At 40.1% G+C, this 24,152-nt stretch overlaps 1 protein-coding gene and 1 pseudogene across 1 annotated transcript in view; one reads left to right on the top strand and one right to left on the bottom strand.

The window, feature by feature from the left end:
• LOC102402808 (antigen WC1.1) overlaps positions 1 to 24,152 on the bottom strand; it is a gene marked incomplete in the record, with an annotated part of 1,152,186 nt that overhangs the window by 616,826 nt on the left and 511,208 nt on the right.
• Positions 1 to 24,152, top strand: part of LOC123464550 — a 35,525-nt pseudogene that overhangs the window by 10,271 nt on the left and 1,102 nt on the right.

Genomic DNA, 24,152 nt, shown 5'->3' with positions numbered 1-24,152 from the left:
TGGTGCACAGGCTTAGTGGCTCTGTGGTATGTGGGCTTTTCCTAGACCACGGATTGAACTCCTGCATTGTCAGGTGGAGTCTTCACCACTGAACCACCGGGAAAGCCCAATGTTGAATTATTAATCTTCAATTACATTTTACCTTGAAATGATATAATGTCACAACACGCAATGTCAGTCACTATACTTTTCTTCCACTTTCCTGTCCCTGTCATTGGTGCTATCATTGTCATATATTCTATTTATAAATTTATTATGAATCTTATAGTTTGTTGCTAATATTTTTGCTTAAATCTTCTAATAGAGGATCAACATTTAGCACAGTCTCTATAGTTTTGAGAGGATCCATGTTTTCATCTGCTGTCATCTCCCTTTAGCTTGAAGAACTTTCTGAGGCAGTTTTGTGTAGTGTGTGTCTGGTGGCCTCCAATTCTATCATCTCTCATTTACCTGAAATCATTTTAATTTTCATTCAGTTTTGAAAAGTATTTTCATAGCTGATTCAATTTTAGTGTAACAAATGCCCAATCCCAATACTATAAATATGTATTACATTGTCATCTGTCTTTCATTGCCTTCAACAAAAGTCAGTAAATAATACTTATCCTTTTGTTTCCTGTATATAATGTGTCAAACTTCCCTGGCTACTTTTAACATATTTTTGTTTATTTGTTTACCAATGAATTTCGGTAATTACATTGTCAAGTTTTCTGAGAATGGTTTCATTTATCTTGTTCGGGATTTGTTTAGCTTTTTGAATCAGTGGGTTTACAGTTTTCAATAACTTTGAGAAAATGTCATTTATCTTATCTTAATATTTTTCTGCACATCCCTTATTCTGAATCTCCAAATACACATATTTTATACATTTTGATGTTATCCCACATGCCATTGAGTTTCCATTCTTATTTTTCTGCCTTTTTACTTTTTGTTTTAATTTAAATATTTTCTACTGCTGTGTTTACTTCCCAGTTCTTTTATTCTGCAATGTCTAGTCTCTTGTGTAATTAATCCAGATGATTGTTCATTCCAATACTACATTTTTCAGTTTCAGAGGTCTCATTTGTTTATTTTTCCTAGTTTTCCTCCCTGTTTATTTTTATTGTTCATTAAGCATATTGATATTAGTGGTTTAAGGAGCTCTTCAGCCAATTCAATCATTTCTGTAATTTCTGAACCTACTTTAAATGATCGTTTTTAAAAAATGTGTTATGGGTTACATTTCTCTCTTTTGGAAATTCTAATAATTTTTTGGTTGGATGTTGGGCATCACTAAGCAGTCCTTTACCAGGAAGAACTTTAGAAGTAAATAATCAGAACACACCCAAAAAATTGGCCATGGGCTTGAATAGACATTTCTCTAAAGAAGACATACAAATGGCCAGTGGGTATATGAAAAATGTTTGACATTGTCAATCATCAGGGAAATGTAAATCAAAACCAGAAAAAGATATCATCTCACACATGTCAGAATGACTTTTTTTTTTTTTTTTTTAAAGACACCTAAGTGTTTGCAAGGCTGTGGAGAAATTGACACTTTCTGTGTACTTATCCACATGAAATGTATAAATTTTATTAATAAAGCTATGCAATCCGGGGGTTAAATCTCTGGACTTTCACTGTTATGGGTCAAGGTTCAATCCCTGACCTGGGAACTAAGATCCCACGAGCCACAGCACAGCCAAAACCAAACAAAAAACAACACAAAAGATATGACCAAAAAATCTGTATGATTTGTAGTGATGTCCCTTTTTATTCTTGGTATTGTTAACTTCATTTACTCTCTGCTCTTCATTGGTATTGATCAGTGTTCATCAGTTTTCAAGGAGCCATGTTTAAAGGGTTTTTCCTATGTTTTCCATCTTATGCTTACCTTCTTTTCTGTTCATTATTGTTCCTTTTTTAATTAACCCCAACATTCTATATTCTTTAGGCTTTCTCATCTCCTAGTTTATTAATTGAAGCTTACATTTTTTTCACTTTCAGTCTTTCCTCTTCTCTAAATCTAGGGTATAAATGTCCCTTAGGCACTACTTGAGTTTCATCACAGGAATTTATGATAATATCATTATTTTGTGTTTATTATCATTATTACTGTATTTTTATTATCATTATTTCACAATATTTGGTAAATTTTAAATTTATTCCCAGACTCAGGTGTTTTTTGGAAGGGTGTTGCTGAATTTCCCAAAATAGGAATGGCTAACAATATTTTCTTTTTAGTTCTTAATTTTATTCCACTGTGGCCAGAGTAAATACTCTGTATGAATTCAAAGAGTGAAATATTTTGTCCTATTATGTGGTCATTTTTGATAAATGTTCCTAGTGCATTTACAATAATGTGAACTCTTGCATTGTTGGGTGCATTGCTCTATGTGTTACTTAGTTAAATGTGCTGATTGTTTTCTTGTACATCTACTGTATTCTTTGTTTTTTGTATGTCTGGTTTGTATGCTATTGAAAAAGATACAGTAAAAGTCCCCCATTTTGTGTGATTTTGCCTATTTCTTCTTTTCATTCTGTCAAGTATATTTCAAAGCTATGTTCTGTTACCTTTCTTGAATTTTGATGTCTATACCTTTATTAAGGGTGCATCTCATTATAATCTTGAAAAGTCCCTCTTTAATTCAATTAGTGTTCAGTTCAGTTGCTCAGTTATGTCCAACTCTTTGTGACCCCATGGACAGCAGCACACCAGGCCGCCCTGTCCATCACTAACTCCCAGAGTTTACCCAAACTCATGTCCATTGAGTCAGTGATGCCATCCAGCAATCTCATCCTCTGTCATCCCCTTCTTCTTCTGCCCCCAATCTTTCTCAGCAGTGGGGTCTTTTGAAATGAGTCAGCCCTTCACATCAGGTGGCCAAAATATTGGAGTTTCAGCTTCAACATCAGCCCTTCCAGTGAACACTCAGGACTGATCTCCTTTAGGATGGACTGGTTGGCTCTCCTTGCAGTCCAAGGGACTCTCAAGAGTCTTCTCCAACACCACAGTTCAAAAGCATCAATTCTTTGGTGCTCAGCTTTCTTTACAGTCCAACTCTCACATCCACACATGACTACTAGAAAAACCGTAGCTTCTGACTAGATGGACCTTTGTTGGCAAAGTAATGTCTCTGCTTTTTAATATACTGTCTACGTTGGTTATAACTTTCCTTCCAAGGAGCAAGCGTCTTTTAATTTCATGGCTGCAGTCACCATCTGCAGTGATTTGGGAGCCCCCAAAATACAGTCAGCCACTGTTTCCACTGTTTCCATATCTATTTGCCATGAAGTGATGGGACCGGATGCTATGATCTTAGTTTCCTGAATGTTGAGCTTTAAGCCAACTTTTTCACTCTCCTCTTTCACTTTCATCAAGAGGCTCTTTTGTTCTTTTTCACTTTCTGTCATAAGGGTGGTGTTGTCTGCATATCTGAGGTTATAATCTTGATCCAGCTTGTGCTTCATCCAGCCCAGCATTTCTCATGAGGTACTCTGTATATAAGTTAAATAAGTGGGATGACAATATACAGCCTTGAGGTACTCCTTTTCCTATTTGGAACCAATCTGTTGTTCCATGTCCAGTTCTAACAGTTTCTTCCTGACCTGCATACAGGTTTGTCAAGAGGCAGGTCAGGTGGTCAGGTATTCCTATCTCTTGAAGAATTTTCCACAGTTTATTGTGATCCACACAGTCAAAGGCTTTGGCATAGTCAATAAAGCAGAAATAGATGTTTTCCTGGAACTCTCTTGCTTTTTCGATGAACCAGCGGATGTTGGCAATTTGATCTCTGGTTCCTCTGCCTTTTCTAAAACCAGCTTGAACATCTGGAAGTTCACGGTTCACGTATTGTTGAAGCCTGGCTTGGAGAATTTTGAGCATTACTTTTCTAGTGTGTGAGATGAGTGCAATTGTGTGGTAGTTTGAGCATTCTTTGGCATTGCTTTTCTTTCAGATTGTTCCCTTGTTATCTCTAATTTTCTTGAAGAGATCTCTAGTCTTTCCCATTCTGTCGTTTTCCTCTATTTCTTTGCACTGATCGCCGAGGAAGGATTTCTTATCTCTCCTTGCTATTCTTTGGAACTCTGCATTCACATGGGTATATCTTTCCTTTTCTCCTTTGCTTTTTGCTTCCCTTCTTTTCACAGCTATTTGTAAGGCCTCCTCAGACAGCCATTTTGATTTTTTGTATTTCTTTTTCTTGGGGATAGTCTTGATTCCTGTCTCCTGTATAGTGTCAGGAACCTCCATCCATAGTTCATCAGGCACTCTGTCTATCAGATGTAGTCCCTTAAATCTATTTCTCACTTCCACTGTATAGTCATAAGGGATTTGATTTAGGTCAAACCTGAATGTTCTAGTGTTTTTCCCCACTTTCTTCAATTTAAGTCTGAATTTGGCAATAAGGAGTTCATGATCTGAGCCACAGTCAGCTCCTGGTCTTGTTTTTGCTGCCTGTATAGAGCTTCTCCATCTTTGACTGCGAAGAATATAATCTATCTGATTTTTGTGTTGGCCATCTGGTGATGTCCATGTGTAGAGTCTTCTCTTGTGTTGTTGGAAGAGGGTGTTTGCTATGATCAAAACTCTATTAGCCTTTGCCCTGCTTCATTCTGTACCCCAAGGTCAAATTTGCCTGTTACTCCAGGTGTTTCTTGACTTCATACTTTTGCATTCCAGTCCCCTATAATGAAAAGTATATCTTTTTAGGTGTTAGTTCTAAAAAGTCATGTAGGTCTTCATAGAACCATTCAACTTCAGCTTCTTCAGCATTACTGGTTGGGGCATAGACTTGGATTACCGTGAAATTGAATGGTTTGCCTTGGAAACGAGCAGAGAGATCATTCTGTTGTTTTTGAGATTGCATCCAGATACTGCATTTCAGACTCTTGTTTACTATGATGGTTACTCCATTTCTTCTAAGTGATTCCTGCCCACAGTAGTAGATATAATCGTTAAATTCATCTATTCCAGTCCATTTTAGTTCACCGATTCCTAGAATGTCAACGTTCACGCTTGCCATCTCTTGTTTGACCACTTCCAATTTCCCTGCATTTATGGACCTAACATTCCAGTTCCTATGCAATATTGCTCTTTACACCATTGGACCTTGCTTCTATCACCAGTCACATCCACAAATGGGTATTGTTTTTGCCTTGGCTCCCTACCTTCATCCTTTCTGGAGTTATTTCTCCACTGATCTCCAGTAACATATTGGGTACCTAATGACCCGGGGAGTTCATCTTTCAGTGTCCTATCTTTTTGCCTTTTCATACTGTTCATGGGGTTTTTCAAGGCAAGAATACTAGAGTGGTTTGTCATTCCCTTCTCCAATGGACCACATTTTGTCAGAACTCTCCATCATGACCCATCTGTCTTGGTTAGCCCTACATGGCATGGCTTAGTTTCATTGAGTTAGACAAGGCTGTGGTCCATGTGATAAGGTTGGCTAGTTTCTGTGATTGTGGTTTCAGTCTGTCTGCCCTCTGATGCCCTCTCAGCACTACTGTCAATTAGTGTATCTTTTCTTAAAGTCTCCTTTCTGGGACATCGATAAAGCTACTCCAGTTTTCTTATAGTTAGTACATTTTTTTCCAGCATTTTACTTTAAACCTTTCTTTGTTTTCATAATATAAGGTGATCACTTTGCAAGTAACATTTGCATCAGTTTTATCTTAATCCATTCACTGTAAATGCAATTACTGATATTGATGTGTTGGTATCTGCCATTTGCTTTTAATTGATCCACATGCTTTATGTTCCTTTTTCTCTCCCTTTTTTTCCCTTCCTTTAGTATTAAATAAATCTGTTATTATTTCAGATTTTCCTTTTTCCTTTTGATTTTCAGCAGCTTTACTAGGAGTGGGGGTTTTCATACTTTTTTGTTTATATTAAAAAAATGCTCTATTATTATATCCTCAAATATGACTTCTGTATTTCTGCCTCTCTGTCTGTGTATCTCTTCTCCCTCTCCTACTCTTTATTTTCCTTCTCATCTCTCATCTTTAGGACTCCTCTAAATCACTATATTCTAAGTTCTATCTAAAATTTGTTTGACTTATTCATTCACTCTTTAAACCTAGGTATTTTATTTTAGGTTGGCAATGGTTCCATTGCTATTTTTATTTGTTTATGATTATTTGTTAATTTTTTCATCTTTTTACCTGTATATTCTCCCCTTCTCTCCTTTCCCCTAAATACATTGATCGTAGTTAAAATCCTTATGTATTTCTATCATGTGTGTCTCTGCATTCTCTTTATCTCTTTTTTACACTTTGGTCATTTGTCATGTTATCCTAACTTGTCAAATGTCATGTCATTTTTTATTGAATGCTATAAATTATATATGAAAAAGTAAGATACTCCTGATACATTTTCTAATACCTGAAAGGATTTACCCTTTACTTTCTAGGCAGATGGGGGAAGGGGTGTATATCATTCAAACATCTAAATATAACCTAAAACTGAGCTGTAATAAGTGTGGGTTGCAGTTTTGGTAGCACTCAGTCCACCTCTGATTTTTCTGTCCCTTTGACAGGGGCTTTCAGAGATTTCAGTTCAGAGCCTGGATTCTTTGGTCACTCAGTACCCAAGAGAATGAGAAAGACTCTGCTTTCCAAGTCTTTTTATATAGTTCTTTAGCCTCTTGTCCTTCACAGCTTATATACTGGGCAGATATTTGAGGAGAAAACGTGCTGTGTGAGAGAGGCTCTCAAGACTCTAGTTTTGTCTCCAGCACCAGGTAGCCCCCAGATTATGCTGCTTCCTGTCACAACAGTACTCCTCTGCTTGCCCGAGCCCAGATTCTGAATCATTAAATTATGCAATGAATCAGCAAATTTCCAGAGAAAAAGAAGCTATAGATCCTTGGCTAACATTGAAATAACCTCCACTCTTTAGAATTTTAGCATATTTAGTCCATGTTGTGTCAACAAATGTTGAATACATTTCAGTTCAGTTCAGTTCAGTCACTCAGTGGTGTCTGACTCTTTGTGACCCCATGAATCGCAGCACGCCAGGCCTCCCTGTCCATCACCAACTCCCGGAGTTCACTCAGACTCATGTCCATCGAGTCGGTGATGCCATCTACCATCTCAACCTCTGTCGTGCCCTTCTCCTCCTGCCCCCAATCCCTCCCAGCATCAGAGTCTTTTCCAATGAGTCAACTCTTCGCATGAGGTGGCCAAAGTACTGGAGTTTCAGCTTTAGCATCATTCCTTCCAAAGAACACCCAGAGCTGATCTCCTTTAGAATGGACTGGTTGGATCTCCGTGCAGTCCAAGGGACTCTCAAGAGTCTTCTCCAACACCACAGTTCAAAAGCATCAATTCTTCAGCGCTCAGCTTTCTTCACAGTCCAACTGTCACATCCATACATGACCACTGGAAAAACCATAGCCTTGACTAGACAGACATTTGTTGGCAAAGTAACATTTCCTGTTTCTTAAAAAACATTTTTCAGCTTTTTAAGTTGTATTCAGCAAGACCCAGCAAAACACATTGGCCTACTGTGAATTCCTCCATTCTCCATGGAAGTGAAAAATTTTAGGTTTAATTCTCTACTTCCTCATTTACTTAAAGTGCAACATTGATAGACATTCTTTAACCTTTCTTTACATCACTTTTATGTATAAAAGGAGAGGAGAAAACAGTGAGCTTGTTATGTTATTTGTTCAAGGGCTTGAAGGAATGTGACCTATTTCTGCTCAGTTATAGAACTAGAAGAACTTTGCCGGTGGCTCAGCTGTAAAGAATCCACCTGCAATGCAGGAGACACTGGTTAGATCGCTGGGTCAGGAAAGTCCCCTGGGGGAGGGCATGGCAACCCACTCCAGTATTCTTGCCTGGAGAATCCCATGGGCAGAGGAGCCTGGTGGGCTACAGTTCATAGGGTCTTAAAGAGTTGAACATGACTGAAGTGACTAAGCAAACATACACACTATTTCCCCCTAAAGATCACATAACTCCAAAATTTGAATAACAGAGATTCTTGACACAAAGTCCAAGGAGGGATTATATTTTTGGGGGGAGAAGAAGCAACATTCTATGATTCCCAGTGGAATCTGGCTAGTGTCAATGTTCCCTGACATTATCCCTCCTGCAAAGTTTTTCAGTCTACTCAAAGAGATCACATTCTTTGAAAGTAAGTATCCAGATCTGAAGTCTGAAGCTTAGAACCACAAATGAAATATTCTGGGGTAAACCAAGATATCACTGAATCCATTTGTTTTTCAGTTCTGAATGACTGTACCAAGGAGAAGGATTTTTTTTTTTTTTCCCCACTAATTTAAATTTTATTTTTAAACTTTACAAAATTGTATTAATTTTGCCAAATATCAAAATGAATCCACTACAGGTATACATGTGTTCCCCATCCTGAACCCTCCTCCCTCCCCCCTCCCCATACCATCCCTCTGGGTCGTCCCAGTGCACTAGCCCCAAGCATCCAGTATCGTGCATTGAACCTGGACTGGCAACTCATTTCATACATGATATTATACATGTTTCAATGACATTCTCCCAAATCTTCCAACCCTCACCCTCTCCAACAGAGTCCATAAGACTGTTCTATACATCAGTGTCTCTTTTGCTGTCTCGTACACAGGGAGGAGAAGGATTTTAATGGTAGAGGATTCGTGATTGCTATCTGAGGCATCTGATAAGGCCAGCTCCTGACTCCACTCCCTTTAATCAACCCCTTTAACTCTTAGGTCAACGGCATCAAAATGTGTGTGCTTTGAAAGGAATCCATCCAAATGCCAGCTCATTCCTGTGACTCTGAACTCATTTAACTGCTCTGGGTAGAGAGACTCACATTTCCTGTAAATCTTTCTCTGATGCTGTGCAGAACTCTACAGATCAGAATGTTAACTCTGATAGGACCTTGTATCACCTTCTGTCTCAGACTACTAACTAGAGTGTTTTCAACTTAATATTTCCTGTTTTATTTTCTTCCTGTTTTTCAACCTTATTATTCTCTTGCCACTGGTATAAAAAACCAGACCAGCTGCTGCCCCAGTGCAATGACTCCGTGTCTGAACCAGCAGGGTCTGCAGCCTCAGAGGACAGCGTCCCCTACTGCTGAAGTGGGGGTCCCACAGGACAGAAAACCCTTCCCAACCCCTGGTGCCCCATTTCTCTCTCCTCAGACAGCAGACAGATCCACCTGGTGGACGGAAGTGGTCGCTGCTCTGGGAGAGTGGAGATCCTTGACCAGGGCTCCTGGGGCACCATCTGTGATGACGGCTGGGGCCTAGACGATGCCCATGTGGTGTGCAGGCAGCTGGGCTGTGGAGAAGGCACTGTCTCTTCATCCTTCGGGACGGGATCAGGGCCCATCTGGCTGGATGAAGTGAACTGCAGAGGAGAGGAGTCCCAAGTGTGGAGGTGCCCTACCTGGGGATGGCAGCAACACAACTGCGATCATCAAGAAGATGCAGGAGTCATCTGCTCAGGTATGGTCAGTTCTTTGTCCACAGGCTGAGAAAATGGGAAGTTCCAAGAAAGCTGGTGTCTGATCAGCAGGCCAATGGGAGACAGGTGGGCTAAAGAGGACTGAGACGCCTACCCATCCTCCTTGAGTGCTCTGGGGCTATGAGTGATGAGCGTCATATACTTTCCTCTTATAAGCCTCTGCTATTCTTTTCATTTCCAGTGACGCTAAAATAGCTTTATTCATTTTCCCAATTAAAATAAATCCTCATAATTTGTTTTCATAATTCACTTTTTGTAAGAGTGAAACATTTGCTAACTGCCACATACACATTCTCTTTGCACAGGGAGGTTATGAGAAGGAGGGACAAAAATGAGGATGTACTTTCCTGGGTGGAGTTGTTTCTGTACAAACAATGTGAGACATTATTTTACACTAAGCTAGTAGGAGTGGAGGTTTCTCTTACTATAGAAGGATATCATTTACATATATAGAGGTGATCCCTAAAGGGATATCATTTAACAAATCAGAGATTCTTAAGGATTAGTGGCAGATTTCAAGTTTCCTTTGCAAATTTAAATGTAAATGTTCATATTTCTTTGATGGTAGAACTAGAGAACTGTGAATGAAATGCCCCGAGTCATATATTCTTTCATTGTTACTAGAAAAGTCTCTCTCCCCAATTTTTCCTTTAAGACATCTGTATAAATGCAAACTTTGGGGGAACACTTAGCCATGCACTGGCAAGTCAAAGGTGGAGGTAATAAAACATGAATTTCTGTGTTTTATGATAAGGGATTATGTAGTTTATATTTGATGATTTCAGTGATATAAGAGACTTGTGTTTGGGGGCTTATTTGGAGAAAGAGGACAAATGTAATTTTTGAAGAAGGTGGAACAGGTTTTATAGAAGCTGGGAGGAAGGGGAATGGCAATGGGAACTGATGAAGGCAACTGTGAGGTTCTCTGAGTAGCACTGAAGGTCCAGGTATGGTATGGAAAATGCTATGAGTGCCTAAGGACCCAAGACGTCTACACAGCAAGTAACCAGACAAGGATATATCTTTATTGTATTTAATATCTTTACTCATTCACATCAGTTCAGTTCAGTTCAGTTTCTCAGTCCTGTCCGACTCTTTGCGACCCCATGAATTGCAGCACGCCAGGCCTCCCTGTCCATCACCAACTTCCGGAGTTCACTCAGAATCACATCCATAGAGTCAGTGATGCCATCCAGCCATCTCATCCTCTGTCATCCCCTTTTCCTCCTGCCCCCAATCCCTCCCAGCATCAGAGTCTTTTCCAGTGAGTCAACTCTTTGCATGAGGTGGCCAAGGTACCGGAGTTTCAGCTTTAGCATCATTCCTTCCAAAGAAATCCCAGGGCTGATCTCCTTCAGAATGGACTGGTTGGATCTCCTTGCAGTCCAAGGGACTCTCAAGTGTCTTCTCCAACACCACAGTTCAAAAGCATCAATTCTTCGGTGCTCAGCTTTCTTCATAGTCCTTCTCTCACCTCCATACACGACTACTGGAAAAACCATAGCCTTGACTAGATGAACCTTTGTTGGCAAAGTAATGGCTCTGCTTTTGAATATGCTATCTAGGTTGGTCATAACTTTCCTTCCAAGGGGTAAGTGTCTTTTAATTTCATGGCCGCAATCACCATCTGCAGTGATTTTGGAGCCCCCCAGAATAAAGTCTGACACTGTTTCTACTGTTTCCCCATCTATTTCCCATGAAGTGATGGGACCAGATGCCATGATCTTAGTTTTCTGAATGTTGAGCTTTAAGCCAACTTTTTCACTCTGCTCTTTCACTGTCATCAAGAGGCTTTTTAGTTCCTCTTCACTCTCTGCTATATGCGTGGTGTCATCTGCATATCTGAGGTTGTTGATATTTCTGCCGGCAATCTTGAGTTCAGCTTGTGCTTCTTCCAGCCCAGCGTTTCTCGTGAGGTACTCTGCATATAAGTTAAATAAGCAGGGTGACAATATACAGCCTTGATGTACTCCTTTTCCTATTCAGCCTTCTATTTAATAATTTTCTGGAAATTTTCACACACTTATTCTTCTATGTAAATTTTAAAATCAAGTAGAAAATAAAAAAGAAATAAGATATCTCAGAAGTCTCTATCTTAATATGTCCTAAGATTTATTGATTATCCAGCACATATTTGAATATGTAAATTTTATCAGGGTATATAAAACAGAATACAAGAAATACTTCTCTCTTTGTCTTTCTAAATTTTTAATCTCGTGGAATTAATATAATATCAACAACCTCAGATATGCAGATTACATCACCCTAAATGGCAGAAAGTGAAGAGGAACTAAAGAGCCTCTTGATGAAAGTGAAAGAGGAGAGTGAAAAAGCTGACTTGAAACTCAGCATTCAGAAAACTAAGATCATGGCATCCTGTCCCACCACTTCATGGCAAACAGACGGGGAAAAAATGGAAACTGTGACAGACTTTTTTTTCTTGGGCTCCAAAATCACTGTGGACAGTGACTGCAATCATGAAATTAAAAGATGCTTGCTTCTTGGAAGAAAAGCTGACAAACCTAGACAGTATATTAAAAAACAGAGACATTACTTTGAGACAAAGGTCCATCTAGTCAACGCTATAGTTTTTTCAATAGTCACGTATGGATGTGAGAGTTGGACCATAAAGAAGGCTGAACACTGAAAAACTGATGCTTTTGAACTGCAGTGTTGGAGAAGACTCTTGAGAGTCCCTTGCACTGCAAGGAGATAAAACCACTCAGTTCTAAATGAAATCAACCCTGAATATTCCCTGAAAGGACTGATGCTGAAGCTGAAGCTCCAATACTCTGGCCACCTGATACAAAGAACTGATTCACTGGAAAAGACCCTGATGCTGGGAAAGATTGGAGGCTGGTGGAGAAGGGGATGACAGAAGATGAGATAGTTAGATGGTATCACCGACTCAATGGACATGAGTTTGAGCAAACTCAGGGAGATAGTGAAGGACAGGAAGCCTGTCATTCTTCAGTCCATGGGGTAGCAAAGAGTCAGACAAGACTGAGTGGCTGAGCAACAACAAAAACAACAACAACAACAACCAGTTAAATAAAAATGGTTTATCTAGGATGTGTAGCCTGTGACCAAACTCCCAGCCAGAATAGATTAGGGGTCCTAACCTGGGCCTCTCTGGGGAGATGGAAATGGATAAATAATAAAAGGCAAGCAGATCATCCTCTCTCTCATCATTCATTCTTGTATGAGTGGTCAAGCTAATCCTTCAATTCTTTAATTTCTGCAGTGCCTTTTCTGTTCTCTCCTGCTCTCTATGCTGCTGCTGCTGTTGCTATGTCGCTTCAGTCATCTCTGACTCTGTGCGACCACATAGACGGCAGCCCACCAGGCTCCGCCGTCCCTGGGATTGTCCAGGCAAGCACACTGGGGTGGGTTGCCATTGCCTTCTCCACCTGCTCTCTATAGTAGATTTTTATTCTGTTACATCATTCTTTTTGAGACTTCAAAGTTCACAAACGTATGCAGAGTCCTTCACCAGAACAAATTCCACCATGTACATAAATAATTATGAGCACACTCAGAAACCAGGAAAATTATTTAAAAAGTTGTTCTTTATGATGTGCAGGGTTTTTTTCCTATTGGATTACCTTTTCTCTATCCAAAATATGGTCTCTGAAGGATGAAATCATTATCATCAGTCTTTTTTGGTCTCTCTCATACTCCGTCCACTCCCCGTTTAACCTGCCACTCACTCCACCTCACTCCCTACAGAAGTTCTTTCCTTTTGGAGTCTCCTTTCCATCTATTTGTAGCTCTTAAGCTTGTTTCTTTTCTGCATTGGGAGAAATCAGAAAGGGTAGCAGGGTTATGTGGTAAATGGGAGGAGCACAGGGGATAAAAAGTGTTAAAATCTTGTTGAACAAGTCTTTTTTCCCCCAAATCGTTTTATGTTTCATTCCTATTGAGGCTTTTGGAATTTAGAAATCTCTACAGTATATATTAAAAGACGCTAATTCCTTGGAAGGAAAGTAACCTTTCTAGACAGCAACCTAGTAACCAACCTAGAAAGCATATTAAAAAGCAGAGATATTACTTTGCTGACAAAGGTCCATCTAGTCAAGCCTATGGTTTTTCCAGTGGTCGTGTATGGATGTGAGAGTTGGACTGTGAAGAAAGCTGAGCGCTGAAAAATTGATGCTTTTGAACTGTGGTGCTGGAGAAGACTCTTGAGAGTCCCTTGGACTGCAAGGAGATCCAACCAGTCCATTCTAAAGCAGACCAGTCTTGTATGTTCATTGGAAGGACTGATGCTGAGGCTGAAACTCCAATACTTAGGCCACCTCATGTGAAAAGACCCTGATGACTCATTGGAAAAGACCCTGATGCTGGGAGGGATTGGGGGCAGGAGGAGAAGAGAACAACAGAGGATGAGATGGCTGGATGGCATCATCGACTCGATGTACTTGAGTTTGGGTGAACTCTGGGAGTTGGTGATGGACAGGGAGACCTGACATGCTGCGATTCATGGGGTCACAAAGAGTCGGACACGACTCAGCAGCTGAACTGAACTGAACTGAACTGAAAGTATATTGGGTTGTTTGCTGTCTGCTCTCTTCCTCTCATTCTCCTTTTTTATAGCTTGCTGGCTTCTAATCTCAGAAATCCAAATAGGAAAGGCATATGCAGTTAGCATATAGATAAGGTTAGAATACATTAAATTATCATTACTCTTTCACATTTGCTGAGAATCTCATGTCTAGTATGAAGTAATCAACTAACTCAAATGTCCTGCATAATCCCACTGAGACCTCACTTTCTTCTAGGTGTCTTGATAAATCCTAGGTTTTTAAGAAATATGGCTAGGACCATTCCATCCCTCTCCTATGACTCTCTGAGCTTTTGTCATTTCTAAACTTACCTGTGGACAACTTCTTTCACAATTAGATTATAATACCTGCACTCAGATCCAGCCCGTGTGATATTCCCTGTCCTCAGTGACTTGAATATTGGCTCTGAGAGAAAACTGGCCAGAATTTTAGCCCCAGAAATCTCAGGATGGTCCTCTAAACTTCTAAACTTCTCTGGCTCTTAGGCCTGTAAGCTCTTGAACCCCATGGACCTTTTTCACTCTCACTTCAGCTCTGCACCCACGTTTGAATGTCTACCACTGTGTGGTTTCTTTGGGCACTGTAGTTTCCATGCCCCAGATAGGAATTAACAATCCTAACCAATATATATTCTCGGGATTCAGCCATTCCGAACTGATCCTTCAGTCCTTCTGGATATCTCTTCAGAAACTTGCTCATGAAAATGCAGTTTGACAATGACAGTCAAATTCTCTCTTCTTGTCCCCTCTTATTCCACTGTTGGAAAGAAAAGCTTTCACTCCATCTCATGCCTGTGAATGTTGTTTCCAATTGTCAAGCCAGGTTCATGAACACTCACTGTGTTTATTGTTCTTTGTTTCTGTTAGGTTTTGTGCGTCTGGCTTGAGGGGATGACCCTGCTTAAGGTGAGTAGAAGTGCATTCTGGAGAAGCCTGGACCCTAGTGTCTGATGGAAACTTCACACTCCTCACTGCCCAGGTTATCTGTGCAGAGCTGGGATGTGGTAAGGCTGTGTCTGTCCTGGGACATGTGCCATTCAGAGAGTCAGATCACCAGGTCTGGGCTGAAGCGTACAGGTGAGAGGGGGAGGAGCCTGAGCTCTGGTCCTGCCCCAAAGTGCCCTGTCCAGGGGGCACTTGTCACCACAGTGGAGCTGCTCAGGTTGTCTGTTCAGGTGAGATGCACATCAGGACTTAACCTCCGTGTACACTCAGTTCAAGGTAAAAAAGAAATCAGATTGTGCTGAAATCCTGTCTTTTTCTATCAGTGTACACAGAAGTCCTGCTTATAAAAAATGACACCTCTCAGTGTATGGGGCAGGTGGAGATGTATATTTCTGGACAATGGAGAGCGCTCTGTGCCTCCCACTGGAGTCTGGCCAATGCCAATGTTGTCTGTTTTCAACTCGGCTGTGGAATCGCCATCTCCACCCCAAACAGAGCAGAAGGAAGTGATCAACTCTGGAAAGCCCGATTTCACTGCTCAGGGACTGAGTCTTTCCTATGGAAATGCCCTGTGACTGCCCTGGCTGTTCCTGACTGTTCCCATGGCAACATGGCCTCTGTGATCTGTTCAGGAAGACAGGGAAGGGCTACTATACTTAGGATGCTCCTGGAGTGAAACTTCCCCAGAGCAGAGAATAAGGGAAAACAAGGCTTAAAAAGGAAGATATTATGTAGTGAAATTATTGAACTCAGGTTTCAACTGCTCATTACTCAAGAATCCAATACTGAGAGACAAGCATGGCGTAAAATTAAAGATAGCTTTGTTGAGGAAACCAGCAGTTCTGGGGAGACAGATGACTAATGTACCAAAGAACCAGCTCTCCCTTGCTGATCAGGGACAAGAGTTTTTAAATGGGAATTTCAGGAGTGCACAGGTGGAGGTAGGGGACAGGTTACCTGCAGAATAGCACAGCTAGCCCCGACAGTCATCTTGAAATAGGTCTGATCAGTGTCACCTTTATTGTTTGAAATACAGTTAATCATCAGTTCTAGTGTTGATCTGTTCCTATTTCCTTGAGGCCAATTCTTGGAATTGTGCAAGATGAAGATTATGGGCTTCCCTGTTGACTCAGATGGTAAAGAATCTTCTTGCAATGCAAGAGACTCAGGTTTGATCCCTGGGGTGGGAAGATCCCCTGGAGAAGGAAATGGCACCCCACTAGTCTGGTCATCATGTAATTTACTTCTACCTCCTGGTTGGGATTTCAGCATCTGCAAAACAGCTCAAAGGATATGGCTCAGAATGTTAGCTATAGCCCATGAGGAGGAACTAAAAATCCTTGACTTTGTTTAGGGCTAAACTATTATTATTTTATCCTATTTGACTGTTTTCCTATGTTTCTGAAAATTTTCATTTCTGTGATTAGATTTATTCTTTGGCTAAGGCTTTTCTACAGACAGAAGCAGGTGCAGGACATGAGGGTGGTCTGTCCTGAGAAGGCTCCGTAAGGTCCTGCTCCATAACCTTCTCATTGTTCACTCATTTTTTCAGGGGAAAGAAGTGCTAAGAAGTGCTATGTCAGGGGGAAAAATGCTTAGATGAATAATATTTTTATGAAACATTATTATTTAAGGATAATAATAGAGAACAAAGTACAAACAGTAAGTGTATACCTAGGTCATGTTCCCAACCCAGATCCACAAAGAGAACATTCACAGCACCACAGAGTCACTATCGCCTCCCAATAGCTGTGTCCTCCTCCTCTCCAGGGAAGACTGCTTACCTAAGACTTGTACTGCCATAGAATATTTTCCCAGTTTTTGAACTTTATGTATAACCATACAGAATGTTTTCTTTCGTGTCTAATTTCTCACTCCTGATGTTGTTTATGGCAACATTGTATTCAATTTTATTACTATAGAGTATTCCTTTGAATGATCACATGACCATGCATTGATCCATTCAACTAGTGGCAGAAATTTGAGTTTGTTGTCAGGTTTTGACTATTACAAATACAAAGGTGCAAATTACCATGATGATGACTTTTGGAATAAATATTTATTATTATTTTTTGTGTTTAATTCTGTCTTATATTTTAATTTTCTTAATGGTATGGTGTACTTCAATGAGTCAAGTTACTAATCTTAAGTGAATTCATTCACCTTTTTTACTGTACATGTAGTGCTCCTTCAGTCACTTAGTTCAGTTCAGTCACTCAGTCATATCTGACTCTTTGCAATCCCATGGACTGCAGCACATCAAACTTCCCTGTCCTTCATCATCTCCCTCAGCTTGCTCAAGCTCATATCAATTGAGTTGGTGATACCACCCAATCATGTCATCCTCTGTCATCTTCTCCTCCTGCCTTCAATATTTTTTAGCATCTGGGTCTTTTCCAATGAGTCAGTTCTTCCCATCATGTGGCCAAAATATTAGAGCTTCAACCTCAGCATCAGTCCTTCCAATGAATATTCAGCACTGATTTCCTTTAGGATTGACTGGTTTAATATCCTTGAAGTCCAAGGGACTCTCAAAAGTCTTCTCCAACACCACAGTTCACAAGCATCAATTCTTCAGTGCTCAGCTTTCTTTATGGTGCAACTCTCACATCCATACATGACTACTGGAAACACTATAGCTTTGTTGGACCTTTGTCAGCAAAGTAACATCTCTGCTTTTTAATATGCTATCTAGTTTTGTCATAGCTTTTCTTCCAAGGAGCAAGCATCTTTTACTTTCATGCCTGCAGTCACCATTTGCAGTGATTTTGGAGTCCAAGAAACTAAAGTCTGTCACTGTTTTCATTGTTTCCCCATCTATTTGCCATGAAGTGATGGGACCAGATGCCATGATCTTCCTTTTCTGAACGTTAAGTTGTAAGCCAACATTTTCATTCACCTCTTTCACCTTCATCAAGAGGCTCTTTAGTTCCTCTTCACTTTCTGCCATAAGGACGGTGTCATCTGCATATCTGAGGTTATTCATATGTCTCCCAGCAATCTTGACTCCAGCTTGTGCTTCATCCATCCCAGCATTTCGCATGACGTGTTCCGCATAGAAGTTAAATAATCAGGGTGACAATATACAGGCTTGATGTACTCCTGTCTCGGCTTTGAACCAGTTCCTTGTTCCAGTCCATAGAGCTCCTTATATCCTCCTAGAAAGAACTTTGTCTACTCCAAAATCACAAAAATATTCTCTGAGAGTATCTCACAGAAGTGTAATTACTTTTCTTTTGCATGTAATTATACAGCGCTTCTAGGATTGATAACTGTGTAGGATAAGGGTCAAGTTTTATGTTTTTACATGGGCATCCAGTTGACTCAGAATCTTTTTCTGGAAAGACTATTCCCTACTGCAGTGCCACCTTTGTGATAAACGAAAGTACACATATGTCTGAGTACTTCTTTTAGACTTTCTATTCTATTCCACTGTGTCATTTGTCTATCCTTCACCTGTACCACATTTTCTTAATTATTGTAATTTTATAGTAAATCTTGAACCTTCCCTGGTGGCTCAGATGGTAAAGAATCTGTCTGCAAGGCAGGAGACCTGGGTTTGATCCCTGGGTTGGGAAGATCCCCTGGAGAAGTGCATGGCAACCCACTCCAGTATTCTTGCCTGGAGAGTCCCCATGGAGAGAGGAGCTTGGGGGGCTGTAGTCCATTGGGTCACAAAGAATTGGAAATAACTGAGTGACTAAGCACACATAGTAAGTCTGGGTAACTTTATTCATTTACTTTTTAGGATTGTTGGATTTTATTTATTTATTTTTAAAATATAAATTTATTTATTTTAATTGGAGGTTAATTACTTTACAATATTGTATTGGTTTTGCCATACATCAACATGAATCCACCACAGGTATACATGTGTTCCCCATCCTGAACCCCCCTCCCTCCTCCCTCCCTGTACATCCCTCTGGGTCATCTCAGTGCACCAGTTGTTGCTGTTCTTCCTAACTGCCTTGGTCATTCTTGGTTTTTGTATTTTGTATACATTTTTGAGCTGAAGCACCAATACTTTGCCACCTGATGTGAACAGCTGACTCATTAGAAAAGACCCTGATGCTTGGAAAGATTGAAGACAGGAGGAGAAGGGGACAACAGAAGATGAGATAGTTGGATGGCATCACTGACTCAATGGACATGAGTTTGGGTAAACGCTGGGAGTTGGTGATGGATAGGGAAGCCTGGCGTGCTGCAGTCCATGGGGTTGCAAAGAGTCAGACATGACTGAGTGACTGAACGACAACATAAATTTTGAATCATCTTGTCATGTTTCACACACACAAAAGCATCAGGGAATTTTATTGAGGTTAGCTTTAATCTGTATATAAATTTGAGAATGATTTATTTTGACAACATTGAGTCTCCCAAATCATTGGCAAAATATATCCCTTCATTCAGTTCAGTCTTGAATTTCTCTCAGATGCTTTGCACATCTTTACCTAGGTTTTCTCCTAGGCATTTTATGGGTTTGATGTTACTAGTATTTCCTTTAATGAAGCTTTTCTAGGAGTGAATTCTCTCTGAACTTTATCTGGATTCCCCAAATGTTAGGTTAGTATTTTGCTTCATTCTTTCTTTCTTTTCTCTCCCTCTCTCTCACTCTAGTTTTCTCTGTCTTTCTCTGTCTTGGTCTAGCTTTCCCTCTCTCTCTTCCTTTGTCCCTCTCCTGCCCCATTTTCCCCCTGAGTATGTAAAATCTTTCTGGATTAAGTTGCAGACAGGATGCTCCTTTATCCCTCCCCGCCCCCAACAACAACAACAAAAAAAAACTTCAGGGAATTTCCTTACATAATCACAGTTCAATCAAACCTTTAGAGATATCAGCCCCAGATAACATCTAAGTGCAACCACATGAGAGACCCCAAAGATAGAACTGCCAAGTTGAGTCTTTCCCAAATTACTGACCAGGAAATTATGATCAAAATTAAAAAAAAAAAAATTCCTTCAACTGCTAAATTTGGGGTAAACTTTGTTATACAGTATTATTAACCAGGCACTTACCATGTAACTAGCTTTTGTATATAGAGGAATATTTATCCTCTCATCTTCCATTTTAATATTTCTACTTTATATTGATCTAATGTGCTGATAGACTCATTCTCTAGTTCTTTATTTCAGCTCTTAACTTTTTCAGCTGTAGAATTTTCATTTGTTTTTGTTATTTCTCTGCCAAGACACACATCTTGTTAATTAATTTTTTGTGCACTTTAATCATGGCTATTTAAATTCTCTGTCAGACTATAAAACTCTTAGAGGAAAACATAGGCAGAAGATTCTTTGACATAAATTGCAACAAGATCTTTTTTGACCAACCTTCTAGAGTAAAGAAAATAAAAACAAAAATAAACAAATAGGACCCGATTAAACTTAAAAGGTTTTGCATAGCAAAGGAAACCATAAACAGAACAAAAAGACAACTGTCAGAATGGAAGAAAATATTTGCAACTAAAATGAAACAACTAACAAGCGACTGATCTTCAAAATGCACAAACAACTCAATATCAACAAACCAAACAACCCAATAAAAAAATGGGAAAAAGACCTAAACAGACATTTCTCCAGACATACAGATGGCTAACAAGTACATGAAAAGATGTTCAATATCACTAATTACTAGAGAGATGCAAAACTGCAGTCAGGTATTACTTCACACCAGTCAGAATGTCTATCGTTAAAAAATCTACAAACAATAAATGCTGGAGAGAATGTGGAGAAAAGGGAATCCTCCTACATATGGGTATGTAAATTGGCACAACTACTATGGGGAACAGTCTGGAGGTTCCTCAAAAAACTAAAAATAGAACTATCATATGACTCAGCAATCCCACTCCTGGGCACATACCTGGAGAGAATCATCATTCAAATTTCTTCCATTCTGACACATTCATCCTAATGTTCACTGCAGCACTATTTACAACAGCCAGGACACAGAAGCAACCTAAATGTCCCTCACAGGAGGAATGGATAGAGAAGATGTTGTACATATATAAAATGGAATATTACTCAGCCATAAAAGAATAAAGTTGTGAAATTTGCAGAGACATGGATAGACCTAGAGATTGTTATGTTCGGTTTAGTTCAGTTCAGTCACTCGTCATGTCCGACTCTTTGCCACCCCATTGACTGTAGCACAAGAGGGCTCCCTGTCCATCACCAACTCCCGGAGATTACTCAAACTCATGTTCACTGAGTTGGTGATGCCATCCAACCATCTCATCCTCTGTCGTCCCCTTCTCCTCTCGCCTTCAGTCTTTCCCAGCATCAGGGTCTTTTCAAATGAGTCAGTTCTTCACATCAGGTGGCCAAAGTACTGGAGCTTCAGTTTCAACATCAGTCCTTCCAATGAACATTCCGGACTGATTTCCTTTAGGATGGGCTGGTTGGATCTCCTTGCAGTCCAAGGGACTCTCAAGAGTCTTCTCCAACACCACAGTTCAAAAGCATCAATTCTTTGGTGCTCAGCTTTCTCTATAGTCCAACTCTCATATCCATACATGATTACTAAAAAGCATAGCCTTGACTAGATAGACCTTTGTTGGAAAAGTAATGTCTCTGCTTTTTAATATGCTGTCTAGGTTGGTCATAACTTTTCTTCCAAGGAGTAAGCATCTTTTAATTTCATGACTGCAGTCACCATCTACAGCGATTTCGGAGCTCAAAAAAATAGTCAGCCACTGTTTCCACTGTTTCCCCATCTATTTCCCATGAAGTGATGGGACTGGATGCCATGATCTTTGTTTTCTGAATGTTGAGCTTTAAGCCAACTTTTTCACTCTCCTCTTTCACTTTCACCAAGAGGCTCTTTAGTTCCTCTTCACTTTCTGCCATAAGGGTGGTGTCATCTGCATATCTGAGGTGATTGATATTTCTCCCAGCAGTCTTGATTCCAGCTTGTGCTTCATCCAGCCCAGCATTTCTCATAATGTACTCTGCATAGAAGTTAAATAAGCTGGGTGACAAATACAGCCTTGACATACTCCTTTTCCTGTTTGGAGCCAGTCTGTTGTTCCATGTCCAGTTCTAACTGTTGCTTCCTGACCTGCGTACAGATTTCTCAAGAGGCAGTTCAGGTGCCCTGGTATTCTCATCTCTTTTAGAATTTTCCACAGTTTATTGTAATGCACACAGTCAAAGGCTTTGGCATAGCCAATAAAGCAGAAATAGATGTTTTTCTGGAACTCTCTTGCTTTTTCAGTGATCCAGCGGATGTTGGTAATTTAATCTCTGGTTCCTCTGCCTTTTCTAAAACCAGCTTGAACATCTGGAAGTTCATGGTTCATGTGTTGTTGAAGCCTGGCTTAGAGAATTTTGAACATTACTTTGTTAGTGAGATGAGTGCAGTTTTGTGGTAGTTTGAGCATTCTTTGGCATTGTCTTTCTTTGGGATTGGAATGAAAAGTGACTTTTTCCAGTCCTGTGGCCACTGCTGAGTTTTCCAAATTTGCTGGCATATTGAGTGCAGCACTTTCACAGCATCATCTTTTAGGATTTGAAATAAAATTGTTATGTCGAATGAAGTAAACCAGAAAGAGTAAAACAAATTCTGTGTAACATCACTTATATGTGGAGTCTAGAAAAATGGTAGAGATGAACTTACTGCAAAGCAGAAATAGAGACACACCAAGATAGAGAACATCATATAGATACTAAGAGGGGAAATGAAGAATGGGATAAATTGGGACATTGAGATTGACATATATGACATATATACACTATTGATGTGCTGTGCTGTGCGCTTAGTTGTATCCGACTCTGCAACCCCATGGACTGTAGCCTGCCAGGCTCCTCTGTCCATGGGGATTCTCCAGGAATGAATTGCGGAGTGGGTTGCCATGCCCTCCTTCAGGGGGTCTTCCCAACCCAAGGATCAAACCCAGGTCTCTTGCATTGCAGGCGGATTCTTTACTGCCTCAGCCACCAGACTCAGAAGCCCTACACTATTGATACTAAGTATAAAATAGATATTGCCTGGAGAATCCCATAGACATGGAGCCTGATGGGCTACAATCCATAGTGTCACAGAGTCAGACACGACTGAAGTGACTTAGCATGCATGCACACATAAACTTTGCCAACAAAGGTCTTTCTAGTCAAGGCTATGCTTTTTCCAGTGGTCATGTATGGATGTGAGAGTTGGACTATAGAGAAAGCTGAGCACCAAAGAATTGATGCTTTTGAACTGTGGTGTTGGAGAAGACTCTTGAGAGTCCCTTGGACTGCAAAGAGATCCAACCAGTCCATCCTTAAGGAAATCAGTTCTGGGTGTTCATTGGAAGGACTGATGTTGAAGCTGAAGCTCCAATACTTTGGCCACCTGATGTGAAAGGCTGACTCACTGGAAAACACACTGATGCTGGGAAAGATTGAGGGCAGGAGGAGAAGGGGACAACAGAGGATGAGATGGTTGGATGGCATCATCGACTCAATGGACATGGGTTTGGGTGAACTCCAGGAGTTCGTGATGGACAGGGAGGCCTGGTGTGCTGCAGTTCATGGGGTCACAAAGAGTCAGACGCTACTGAGAGACTGAACTGAACACATAAAATTGATAAATAATAACCTATTGTATAGCACAGAGAACTCTACTCAGTGCTGTGTGGTGACCTAAATAGGAAGTAAATCCAAGAAAGAGGGGATATATATATATATATATATATATATATATATATATATGTGTGTGTGTGTGTGTGTCATTGCTGTTTGGTCGCTGAGTTGCGTCTGACTTTTTTGTGACCTCATGGACTGTAGTCTGAGACACTCCTTTGTCCATAGGATTTCCCAGGCAAGAATACTGGAGTGGGTTGCCATTTCTTTCCCCAGAGGATCTTCCCAACCAGGGATGGAACCCCACTCTTCTATTTAGCAGGCAGATTTTTTTTTACCACTGAGTCACCTAGGAAACCCTTACATGTATATATAACGTATTGAATTTGCTGTACAGCAGAAGCTACCACAATGTTTTAAAGCAATTATGCTCAAATAAAAATTAATAAAAATAAATAAACTCTTGGTCAGGTAACTCTAAGAGCCAAATACCCTGGGAAATTTTTTTAATATTTCTTTTTCCTCTTGTTTTCCATGAGATCTCTTTTGTTTTTATTTTTTTGAGATCTCTTTTACATAAGTGTTTTTAAAATCACAAACATTGTAGATAAAAAATTGTACAAATCCTTCA

Source organism: Bubalus bubalis, chromosome 4 (genome assembly GCF_019923935.1).
Source record: "Bubalus bubalis isolate 160015118507 breed Murrah chromosome 4, NDDB_SH_1, whole genome shotgun sequence".
NCBI lineage: Eukaryota > Metazoa > Chordata > Mammalia > Artiodactyla > Bovidae > Bubalus > Bubalus bubalis.
This window is presented reverse-complemented; position numbering and strand designations above follow the sequence as displayed.